Source organism: Neoarius graeffei, chromosome 22 (assembly GCF_027579695.1).
Source record: "Neoarius graeffei isolate fNeoGra1 chromosome 22, fNeoGra1.pri, whole genome shotgun sequence".
Taxonomy (NCBI): domain Eukaryota; kingdom Metazoa; phylum Chordata; class Actinopteri; order Siluriformes; family Ariidae; genus Neoarius; species Neoarius graeffei.
The window spans coordinates 59,086,861-59,099,958 of NC_083590.1; the positions used below are offsets into that span (position 1 = coordinate 59,086,861).

The window sequence follows — 13,098 nt, forward strand, 5'->3', positions numbered from 1 at the left end:
AGGCTACATCAGGGGGTAGAGACTTTTCTTACAAAGCCCCACAGATATGGAACAGCCTTCCAAGTAGCATTCAGGACTCAGACACAGTGTCAGTATTTAAGTCTCCGCTGAAAACATCTCTGTTTAGTCAAGCCTTTTGTTAATAGTTTTTTATGAGGTAAAGGAGTAGATCTGGAGGGTCGTCAAGCATAGTGAGCTTTGGTAAACTGGGATGTATGGATGCTGTCACCCCCCACTCTCACACATTCACTCAGGTTTGTTGACGGTGGAGTGGCTGGCTACTTTACGTCCCAGGGCTCTCTCATGTCTGTGTTACCTTCTGGCTCTCCCTTTTAGTTATGCTGTCAGTCTTGCCAGCGTCCCGGCTTGCACTCAGTGCAAAATGTATACCGCTACTCATTAGGTGACACCAGGCATACCCAACAACCTGTTCTCTCTCTTGCTCTCTCCTCAGACACCATTAAGAGGCTGACCTCTCCTGCCAGGATCAGGACACTTTGGTCCAGTGACCATTTCGTCCAATGCCATTTCATCCAATAGTTGAGACATTTTGTCCAAAGCCTTTTTCATACACACTCGATTAATTTATATGTGGTGAACATGTCCAAAGTTGACATTCACTGATTCCCATCATTTCTGGTTTTGTTTTCATTTTGCAATGGTGGCCCCGAACATGCGCAAGGAAAGAGTTTGTGTCAAATATTTCTTGGATTTTACATGAATACTAAATAGGAACCCATCACTTTAACCGCATTTGCCAAGAAAGGCGAGTCTAGGGCGATCTTTACTTGCCATTGGATTTCACAACTCGCATTTGGTTTGTGGCAGGTGGTTAAACTACATGCTGCAGAAATGTGTTTTGCATTGGTCAAATTCCATTGAGAATTCCTCCTTTTTCAAACAAATACAAGAAATATAAAATAATTGATAGTGCGTATGAAAAATGCTTTGGACAAAACGTCTTAGCTATTGGACGAAAAGGCATTAGACGAAATGGTCGTTGGACAAAATGGCCTGCGTTCCTCCTGCCCCTCAGACCTGTCTGATCCATCCTGATGCCCTACATCTGGTTGGAGTCTCATTGCATTGCCCCTGTGGAAGATGGCCCTGTATGGACTGTCAAAAGACACACTTAGCAAAACTGTAAGTGTCCAGAGCCATCTTCTATGTTGGGTAAGGACTACAATCATCATGATAACTTTAAGACTGCAGTTGTTCTGAATAGTTTTACACTCAAGTCTCCATCAGTGAACAGTTGCTAACTTCAACAAAACAGACTTCATGTTAAAACTATAATGAAATTCCTGGTTACACAGTTGTACTTGGTACACAGCATGGCAGATGAAGAATAGCAGCGAGGATAACATCCTGAAAGAAGCATCAAAGTGGTGGGGATACAAATCAATTCTGGTCACAATTTTAAGAATAAAACCAGAACAAAAACAGGATGCAGAGATTTGCAAGTTGGGCCTTTAGCATCGAGTTAAAGTAACAGGCTTCGTTACTGCCAGAGCTAATTGCTAGACGGAGTTCTCTCTCTCTCCAGGGATCAGAGGCTTGGAGCTCAATAGGCCACTACCACTGACGTCACCACTACTGGAAGTAATAGCACTCTTTGCCATATTGGAAGTACAACAAACTCATGGTTAGGGGGAAATAACGGCAGCGGTAAGTGAACCCACGGGAATAAAGTGGAGTGACAAACGACTTAGACCAATCTGAGGTGTTTTATGATTTATTAACACAACAGTTGACTTAAAAGAAACCTGTGTGAGATTTTTTTTTTTTTTTTTTTGGGGGGGGGGGGGGGGACAGTGGCTGGTCTGTAGACATGGCAGATCATTTCAAAACCCTGAAGCCTGCTGAAAGGAAGCAACTAGAGAAACTGACTGATCGATGGTTTTGACCCTTACAGTGATGCTGGGGCTGAGTGGGAGCAAGATGTTGACATCCTGCCAGCTGTAACCTATCCAGACATTAGGGTGACCACCTGCTCATAAGCCCAAGGGGGGACAAGGGGTATGTTTTTGAGGGACAATGTGGGACGCCGCCCCCACTGTGCCACGCCGGCTGCTGGAAGACTCCCAGATAGTGGTTTACCCATTTCTAGCACATACTACCTTACATGGTATATCAATAATACCCTATTCTGCTGTTATTGGTGATGTATGGTCATGAACAGGCCACCAAATGTGTTTTTTTTTTTTAAATAAACATTCATAATATTTTGACCATTCAATGACTTGACAGACACACTTCCACTTATGATTTACTGAAACTACTCAATTTTATTTATTTTCCATTACAATTTATTCACTTTAAATCAATCATAATATAATCTCCTGCCCGATATGATATTGCGTGTTGGACAGTGTGATACACACTCGTCACCTCACCACTATGTCAGCTAGAGAGTCGTTTTTAGGTCGGAGGAAAGCATCCATAGATTTAGACGTTTCTAGGTCGGAGGAAAGCATCCATAGATTTAGACGTTTCTTTCTGTTGCACACGTTTCTTGTGAGTCTCCGCGAGCCTGTGTCGTTTCACATTGTATTCCCTGCCATGTCCGATTGAGAAAGATGTTTTGCAAAAGGTCACAAAAAGCCCTCTCGGTATCCCCCTCAACCCCCTTCAGCCACAAATATTCATTTTCCCACTCTTTCCTGTACATACACCTTCTCTTTTTAACTGGAGGTGGTGGTGCCTCACCTGCCATCTCCCCGGTACCTTTCTCCATTTTTTAATATGAAAGCAATGCATGCGCTGCACCTGCGTCCCTCATCACTGTCTGTGCACCTGCGTGCAGTGTCATGGCAACAACAAAAAGTTGACAACAACCAGTCAGTTGTGAGGGGTGTGTGTGTGGTTTTGTTCTACAGTCTATAGTGGTGACGGTGGTGTGCTGAAATGTCAAGTAATATTCGTTTGGCTGCCTGGGTGGCCCGGGGAGAGCGATATCCCCCTCAGCAAGCATCGATTATGCGGGACACGTTCTGAATTTGCGGGACGCATAAATTCGGCTTCAAATGCTGTACGTGCACGCACTATGTGGGACAGGTGGTCACCCTACCAGACATAGTAAATTATCTGGCACTCTTGCCAAGTTCCCTACACCATGGACAGTCTAAAAGCCTACAAAAGCCTGGATGCTTATAATAAGTTTGTGTGTGGTTGGGTCCATTGTCTTGTCATGATGAAAGAAAATCATGTTGTGAAATGCAAGATAATTTTCTAATGTTTTATTCAGATTAATATCAGTAAAAAATAAAATCAAGTTTATTTTTATAGCACTTTTAACAATAGCCATTGTCACAAAGCAGCTTTACAGAATTTTAATGACTTTAAACATGAGCTAATTTTGTCCCTAATCTATCCCCATGATAGATTAACATGAGCATTAACATGATGACAGCGGCAAGGAAAAACTCCCTCAGACGACATGAGAGAGAAACCTCGAGAGGAACCAGACTCAAAAGGGAACCCATCCTCATTTGGGTGATAACAGACAACGTGATAACATTACCAGTTTTAACAGGAAGTCTGTTTAACTCTTCACTGATGGAAACTTGAGTGCAAAACTGTTCATGACAACTGCAGTCCTCAAGTTAGCAAGTCAACTGTAGTCCTCAGCCATAAAAGCATTACTACAAATGTAACTTTCAACCGTCCATATGGGGCCGTCCTCCACGGGAGCGATGTGATGAGACTCCAGCCAGACATAGGGCATCAGGATGGATCAGGCAGGGCCGAGGAGTCAGCAGCTCAATCTCAGAATTGACATGTGTAACAGAGGGACAGACGGGGGGGAAGAGAGAGAAAACACAAGTTGTTAGGTACGCCCAATGTCACCTCATGAGTAAAAACAGTATACATTTTGCACTGAGCGCAAGCAGGGACTCCAGCAAAACTAACTATGACAGCATAACTAAAAGGGGAGAGACAGAAGGTAACAGAGGCATGAGGGCACCCCGGGACATAAAGCAGCCAGCCACTACACTGTCAACAAACTTGAATGAGCAAGTGAGTGGGGGACTGACAGCACCCATACATCCCAGTTTACCAACAAACACCATGTCTGAGGACCCTCCAGATCTACTCCTTTACCTAATAACACTATTAACAAAAGGCATGTTTTCAGCCTAGATTTAAATGCTGAGACGGTGTCTGATTCCCAAACACGACTTGGAAAGCTGTTCCATAATTGTGGGGCTTTGTAAGGAAAGGCTCTGCCCCCTGATGTAGCCTTCACTATCCGAGGTACCAGCAGATAGCCTGCACCTTTCGATCCAAGTAGACGTGGCAGGTCATAAAGGACCAGAAGTTCGCTCAGGTACTGCGGTGCGAGACCATTCAGTGTTTTAAAGGTCAATAGTAGTATTTTATAAATAATACAAAATATGATTGGGAGCCAATGCAGTGTGGATAAGACAGGGGTGATGTGGTCATATTTTCTAGCTCTAGTAAGCAGGGATGAGAGTGGGTGGTCATTAAAAAAAGCAGAAAATAAGAAATGTATGCGGGGGGGGGGGGGGGGGGGGGGGGGGATACCCCCCAGGAAAATTCTGAAAAATACAGCCTTACAAACCACTTTTCCTGCAATCTGAGCTGTAGTAGATAAAAAATCTGTTCTTTTTTATATATTTACATGAAAATATGTTTCAAATCAATAGGAATATTGTTTGAATTCAAAATAAAATCACATTCTACATTCAAGGGTATGGTTATAATTCATGATCAACAAAAATGACAAACTAAATTCATATTAAACTTAAGTTCTATTAATTATCAAAATGTTCATATATTAAATAAAATTTCTTAGGGTGACTGACCTTTTCTCCCTATGTCCTCATTAGATGCATATGATGATTTCAAAAAAAGTCTTTTGAAATATTTAAGTTTTCAAATCTGTCAGCATTAATTCAGATTTACTGACTATCAAACATGTTCAATGTATTAAATCAAACGAATGCCAAGTTTATGGGATAATGTCTATGTACACTTTATACAATTATTTATAGTTCACAGTCACTTCTCATTTTCATTTGATCATTTCGACTTTTTCAGCTTTTTGGCCAAAGACAAAAGCTTGTCAGTCCTCTCTTTTGTAAGAACTGTTATGATTGGTTATCATGCTCTCGCCATCGATGTTTTGGCCAATTACATTGTAGATAACACATATTCTACCACGAGACTTAGCGAGACTAAAGATGGAGAAAACATAAACATGTAACATCGTCATAGGAATGAATTACGCTTGAGTATCACGAAGGAACATACCCCAACCCCCCTCAATAAATGAAAAAAAAAAATCTCAATGGATTTGGCATAATATAAAAAGGTCGATTTTTACTCAGAAAAAGCGGAAATCCGCCGAAAAGCGGAAAACTCATCCCTGAGTAAGGACTCTTGCTGCTGCATTTTGAACTAACTGGAGCTTGTTTATGCACTTATTGGAACATCCAGACAGTAAGGCATTACAATAATCCAACCTGGAGGTAACAAAAGCATGAACTATTTTTTCTGTGTCGTGTAGTGACATTAAATTTCTTATCTTAGCAATATTTCTGAGATGAAAGAAAGCTATCCGGGTAATGTGATCGATATGAGTTTCAAATGAAAGACTGGGGTCAATAATCACCCCGAGGTCTTTTACTGCTGCACGTGAAGAAACAAAGGCCATCCAGAGTTACTGTGTGATCAGAAAACCTACTTCTCGCTGCATGTGGTCCGAGTACAAGTACTTCAGTCTTGTCTGAGTTAAGCAGAAGGAAGTTCAAGGAATAATCTGGAGTGATATGCTTTCTAGGTCTATTTTCGCATTAATGGGAGTGCATACGTTGAGTTGCTACCACAATCACGTCAATCGGATGTGTTTTGAGACAGTTCGTTTTTTGTGATTTCAACTGGAAAGCGCTAACTCGGCAGTGCGAGGGGCATATCTTTTTGCCGATACAAAACGCTAGTTTAAAAACCATTGCAAAGCTCAAAACAACATGACAGTTCTGTGGAAGTGAGTAGAGGGTTGGTCTTGTTGGTGACCTGAACTGGAGCAGTGCGTGGAACCTCCCATACAGATACTTCTTTACAAACAAAGTAAGGGAGGCGTCTTTCAAACTGATTCATAGATACTATCCTGCCAAGCATTATATGCTTAAAAGAGAGACATTTGTGTGGACTGTTCATTGTGTGAGATGGACCCGAAAACAATAACACACCTGTTCTGGCAACGTCCCTCTACCATCGCATTCTGGACAGAAATAACCCGGTACATTACAGCCAAGCTTGACTCTGATTTTTCTCTGTGTTGGAAATATGTACTGTTTGGTTTCCATAACAAAATAAAAAAAAAAAGAATTATTTTAATAAATTTGTTGATCATTTTAGGAAAATACCATATTCATAAAGCCAAGTTTAGTTGCTCAAAACCTTCATTTATAGCCTTCGAAAAGGAAACTGAACAGTATAGGCAGATTCTACCATAACTGGATCCATTAACCACTTGCCCACAAAATAAGAAATTTTTCTTGTCCTTTTTTCAGTGAGGTAATATTTTCAAGATTGAAAATATGGTATTTGGTCTTCTAAAACAGCACGTCATTTAAAAATACACTGAGTATATCAATAAAAGATTTTTAAAGAATAAAGTTCTATTTCTTTGACATGTCTGACAGACATAACTCCCATTTTAAAAATCACTTTCATTATCCCTGTTGCTATCGTCAGTGAATTTCTGTCAGACGACCTGACGATAGACTCGGCCATTATGGATCTTTGGTAGTTATCGTGTGGAAGCAGGCTTTATAATTTTTGGGTGTCAACAGATGGAGTTGAAGTAGATTAACAGCAAAAAAACTATTTCGTTCACGAGAGAAGCCCACAGTTATTTTTTTAAAAATGCTATCGTCAGTCTGTCAGTCTAATGCACCTGATGATAGCAAAATTCAAGCCCTCACCACGCACATGTTGACTGACGCAAAGAGGAAATTCTACTGCGCATGATTTTTGTGACAGCAGACATTTACTTCCGGGCAAGACTTGGAGTTCTGACAGCTAGATTTCATCAAATAAATCAAGGTAAGATTTTCAGTCAGCTATCCTGACGATAGAAATCTTTGACGATAGAAACACTGAGAACATATTTGTGCATTCATATTTAAAATTTTCTGGAGGAAAACTATCGTAAGTTGAGATAAATCAGAGCCACTTGCGACCCTTTCAGCCGACAGGCCATTTCAATGTGTTATTTCCCCGTGAAAGTGACACAGTCGTGTCTATCGTCACTGTTCTGACAATTATTGTTGATATTTCAATTTTGAAAATAAATTCTCTTTTTTATTTCAATATTTTTTATTTTATTATTTGGTTCTAGTGATGAGGTATTTAATATTATTACTAAATTTGTCAGATTAATAATGTAAGAAACAGTTTTGTTGCTATTGTCATCTAGAGTGTCTGTCAGAATATGATGGTAGACGTTAGTTTGTCTGTCAGATTTTGATGATAGAAACCGATGTGTTTCTATTGTCATTTAGCATGTCTGTCATATCAGGCTTTTATTAATTAGTTACCAGGATTACTGTCCTAAAATTTACTGTGAATGTCCAAGACCCCAAATGCTACTAGAAAAACTTAATAGAATGATCAAAATAATCAATTCAGCAATTTAAGGAGATGGGACTTAACTGGCCTCTGTTATGGTAGAATCTGCCTATACCAAAATCATCTCGAACTCTAAAAACAAGAAAGCTGCTAAATTTTCTCATTTGTGCTGATTATTTAATGTTTTTATTTGAAAACTCCCCCTGGCTCTTGCTTTGTTGTTTGTGTGTGTATTAATAACTGTATTTGTATTAGGACTCCCTAAAGTGAATGATGCATGAAAATGTAGTAAATTTGAACAATAAATGGTCCCTTGTCATTCAGATTCTTACAAATGGAATAACGATTGAAATCTTTAGTTTTAGACCTCCCTAGGATAAGATAAGTGGGTGCTTGGTGGGATATCAGCTTTTACAAATGGAATGACAGGGTTTCTATATGTATTGACTTACTTTGAGCTAATGTTGCCAGTGATATCACCTTTTACAAATGGAATGATAAGGTTTCTAGGTGGAATGACATACTTTGAGGCAATGTTATCAGTGATATCAAATTAACAAATGGAATGACATTGTTTCTAGGGTTAGGTTATAGGTGAGATCACTGATAACATTGCCTCAGAGTATGTCATTCCATTTGTAAAAGGTGATATCACTGATAACATTAGCTTAAAGTATGTCATTCCACTTAGAAACAACGTCATTCCATTTCATGAGCTGAAAGCATGTCATTCCACCTACATTTCAATCGTTATTTCATTTATAAGAATCTGAATGACAAGGGACCATTTATTGTTCAAATCACTAGCTGTCATTCCATTTCATGCGTCATTCACTTTAGGGAGTCCCTCTGTATTTTGTTGCTGTTATTTTTAATAAAGATAAAAAAAAAAAAAAAAAGTTCTTCCAGTAACAAGATCTCCCGGTTCGGGAAACCATGATTAAAATACTCCCCTCAGATTTCACTCATTTTCATTCTCAATGTTTCAAGCTTTCGGCTTAACATACTGCAGAGGGGGTAACGCTGCCTGACTGGCTTAATAAACAAACACACACACAGAGGAGAAAAAAGTCTGTGAGAAATGAAGCCGGAATTCCGAGAAATAAAAAGTTGGAATTGCGAGGAAGTCGCAAATTAGCAATAAATAAATAAATAGGTGGAAATTAACTTGAAGTGAAGATTATTTAAATACTTTAAACATACAATTAAAAAGGTTAGCCAAACTACAACTCTCTCCTGAGTGGATAAATAGTGCACTATCTAGAGTGCACACGGCATTTTTTCAGACTGACCGTAGTTCACTAAAACAGTAAAGTGGACATGTGTTTGGGATTCGACCGCACACCTTCAGTTTAACTTACCTCAGGGGTTTAAATCCTCAGAGCCAGACACAATAATGTGCTTTTATTTTTATAAATCGAGGGGCTAAAGCGGTTCAGACGAGCATCAGCTTTTTCTTCTCCAGTGTTTACTGGCGGTTGGAGAAGCAGCTACTGGACGCGTCACCGCCACCACCTGGCCTGGAGTGGAGTTTCAGGGTGGAGGACGCCTATCCCAACCCAACCCTCACACACTTCTACTCAGGGGCGCCGCTAGAAATCTTGGGCCCTATGAAAGATTACAATTTAGGGCCCCCCCCCGGTAAAATTTTCAAGCTCAAGCAACTGAATTTGAAGTCTGTTTTTGGCTGCACTTTTACTTTACTGCACGTGTGATCAGCTACCTAGCAAGTTTAGGTGATACAATTATTTGGTATATGAACATTTTAAATGCAGAACTGTCATAATTAGACTGAATAGACTGTTGCCTTAAAATGAACATTCCATGATGTATATGGAAGATATATATATATATATATATATATATATATATATATATATATATATATATTTTTCTTTTATGAGCAACTATTATTAGGCCACTCAGTAGCCTATGGAGTTCATTCAATCCAAATGTTGTGTTGAGAGAAATTGCATGCATCACTGTATCAGTATGGATTTATAACATTCTGTATGCACATTATGGAGACTCCAGAGCCCTCCAGCAAACATCATCAATAATCAGGATTACAAAATGTATTCCTTTGTTTCCTCCATTTATTGACTTATTGTAAGGTGATCCAATGTATGCCTTGATGAATAACTGCACTAGTTTTTTGATACAATCACATAGTGCACTGCAAGAAATCCACTAAGTGTTTTTGGTTTCTTTTAGGCATCACACATTTATTAGAAAACACAGCAAATGTTCAAATATTCAAGTTAAATACTTAGCAACAGTATCAATAAATCCACACATGAACAATAGCAATGATATCTATGACCACAGCTCATCTCATCTCATCTCATCTCATTATCTCTAGCCGCTTTATCCTTCTACAGGGTCGCAGGCAAGCTGGAGCCTATCCCAGCTGACTACGGGCGAAAGGCGGGGTACACCCTGGACAAGTCGCCAGGTCATCACAGGGCTGACACATAGACACAGACAACCATTCACACTCATATTCACACCTACGCTCAATTTAGAGTCACCAGTTAACCTAACCTGCATGTCTTTGGACTGTGGGGGAAACCGGAGCACCCGGAGGAAACCCACGCGGACACGGGGAGAACATGCAAACTCCGCACAGAAAGGCCCTCACCGGCCCCGGGGCTCGAACCCAGGACCTTCTTGATGACCACAGCTAATGTGCAAAATATTAAAGTTAAATACTTAACAATATCAACAAATCCACATATGAACAAACATCTAGACTTAATTATACAATAAAGATACCTATGAAAAAAGGTGATTTTTTTTTCACACACAGTGTGATATCCGGACTTCATAATTTATCACACCTGCTCCTGTTTAGCAACTTCTAGAATGCACACCTCTATTGCGCGCAGAGAGAAACTGACAGCTGCTCTAAACTGCGCTAATCCCGCTCCCAGAATCAGACTGTACCATTAGTAAAGAGGGTGGAGGGGTGAAATGACAATATCATAAATAATTCAAGAAAAATGTTATAGCAAATCATAACCATGTATAATTTGCATATTTTAACAGATGAAATTAAATATTTTATTTCAAAAACTTACACAAGGCAATACTATTAAAATAATATTAATATCCCTCACAGGGCCCCCCTGTCAGTGCCAGGCCCTTAGAATCGTCCTAACTTTTCCCCCCTAGCGGCGCCCCTGCTTCTACTAATAACAATTATAACGTCATTTTAAAAAGTGTAATGTTACATGCCTGGACGCATTTGATTGTTCTGAACATGTCTGTGCTGGTTTTTTGTTTTGTTTGTTTTTTTGGCTGCTCAAAGCTAAAATTCTCTGGTACTGGTTTGCTTCCAGTAGAACTGGTGCATCGCACAAAGTGGGCGGAATAACAAAGAAGACTCTTTTGAGGCACATAAAGCCAGCAGACTGAATCTATTTGAACTGATTATCATGCAGCATAACACACCTGCTCTCTACCTACTTCCATATGTATGAGCTCACAGACATTTGGCTAGTGTTCCTTGCAGTTGACACCCCCTCCCTTCTTGATTTGTGACAGCATCAGGATTTAAACTCACAATCGCCAGATGATAGGGTGAATGCTTTTCTGTTACACCAATCAGCTTTCTGTCAAAATCTTGTTGACGTCTACAAAAAGTGTCTGTCCAAGGTGATATTTCATCAAAAATAAAGGATGCTGGATGTATGGTTATTATCCTGTAGGTATAATTTTAAGGCATTTTGGTGGTTAGTGCTGTTGCCTCACAGCAAGAAAGTTCTGGGTTCAAGCCCAGTGGTTGGTGGGAAGGGCCTTACTGTGTGGGTCTCCCCTAGGTGTTCTGGTTTCCTCCAAAGACATGCAATTAGGTTAACTAGTTACTCTAAACTGCCCATAGGTGTGCATGAGTGCACAGAAAGGAACTGGCCACTGAACTGCTACAATTCTAGCCAAGTCAACCAAACATGGCTTGGCTGAAAGCTGCATCAGGTTCAGCAGTTCACTTCAGAAAACCCAAAATAAATTAAACCTTGTGCACAAAATGTTAGGGTTTTTTTTTCTGTTAAAGATGTATGTTGTACCATCATTGTTCCACAGAATACAGTGGTGCTTGAAAGTTTGTGAACCCTTCAGAATTCGCTGAAGGAAAATAAAAATTACAGAATCTGAGCACCTCCAGGGGGGAGCTTTGTTACATCTACACCAGAATCCACAATTGACTCCACTTCCCACGAATGCCCACAGCCTACTACAGTGGCCCACAAAGTCTTCAACTTCTTTTTCTTCTTCTTTGAGGTTTTACAGCAGCTGACATCCACAATGTTGCATTACTGCCATCTATAGAATTTTTTCTATGTCCTTATCACATCATATTCAAGCTGTCTTTCCAGTTCAGCTGTTCTTAAAAATGTAAATAACCATTTCCTCCCCTTAGTAGTTTCTCCACATTTTAATACACTTTTAATGCTGTCCTCTACCTGGCCATTTTTCTGTAACTCTGTCATCATTTCTTGCCTCTCAGATCTAAATTTCTTGCATGATGTAAGGATATGCTCAAGTGTCTCAGCTTCATGGCACTGATCACAGAAACCGGTTGGAGGTTTTCCCATGATGTTAAGTGTACTGTTACAATTGCTGTGTCCAGTCCTGAGCCTGCTTATTATTATTATTATTATTATTATTATTATTATTTGCTCTTTCCGGTTTGATCCCTTACTTCTCAACATACACACTTTGTTTTGGATTCAGTGCAAATGTCTCCCTTTTGTTTCATTATCCCATAACTGTTGCTAATCTTGGTTTACCTTTCTCCTCACTGTGCTTTTCCCCTCTGATTTTGATAATTTGATGCCAGCTTCAACAGTTTCTTTTTGATTGCTTCTTTTGCTAGTTTGTCCACTCTCTTGTTCCTCTGGATGCCTGAATGTGCTGGGACTCAAATGAATGTGATAACTTTCCCCTTGATTAACCATTCCTGAATTGGTAAACAAGATTTCATAAAGCAGCAGCACAGTGGTGTATTGGTTAGCACTGTCGCCTAACAGCAAGAAGGTTCTGGGTTCGAGCCCAGCGGCCAACGAGGGCCTTTCTGTGTGGAGTTTGCATGTTCTCTCCGTGTCTGCGTGGTTTTCCTCTGGGTGCTCCGGTTTCCCCCAAAGACATGCAGGTTAGGTTAATTGGTGGCTCTCAATTGACTGTAGGTGTGAATGGTTGTTTGTCTGTATGTGTTAGCCCTGCGATGACCTGGCAACTTGTCCAGGGTGTACCCCGCCTCTTGTCTATGGACCCATCCCACGTGATGTCACGACAAATGCGGCTGCCATTTTGGACATGAACTACCAGTAGTCTACCACAGCCAACAACGAGGAACGACGGCGAAGCATCGAAAGGAATATAGCCATCAAAGAAAGTTTTTACTTTCAGCAAGACTTCCATCATGCCATTATATTGTTGTGCACCTGGATGTAGTAACCATCAACACACAAGGCAAGATTTATCATTTTATCGGATCTT

General features: G+C 40.1%; 1 protein-coding gene across 4 annotated transcripts in view; it reads right to left on the reverse strand.

The window, feature by feature from the left end:
* The window catches only part of LOC132870999 (gastrula zinc finger protein XlCGF26.1-like), a 241,713-nt gene that overhangs the window by 82,551 nt on the left and 146,064 nt on the right, over positions 1-13,098 (reverse strand). For 3 of the 4 annotated variants that reach the window (XM_060905128.1, XM_060905126.1, XM_060905122.1), the window contains exon 1: positions 8,961-9,076. The exons of the other annotated variant lie outside the window; for it this stretch is intronic. The gene's annotated coding sequence lies outside the window, so the exon portion shown is untranslated. Of the gene's footprint in view, positions 1-8,960; positions 9,077-13,098 lie in introns of those variants that run through there. 4 annotated transcript variants of the gene reach the window in all.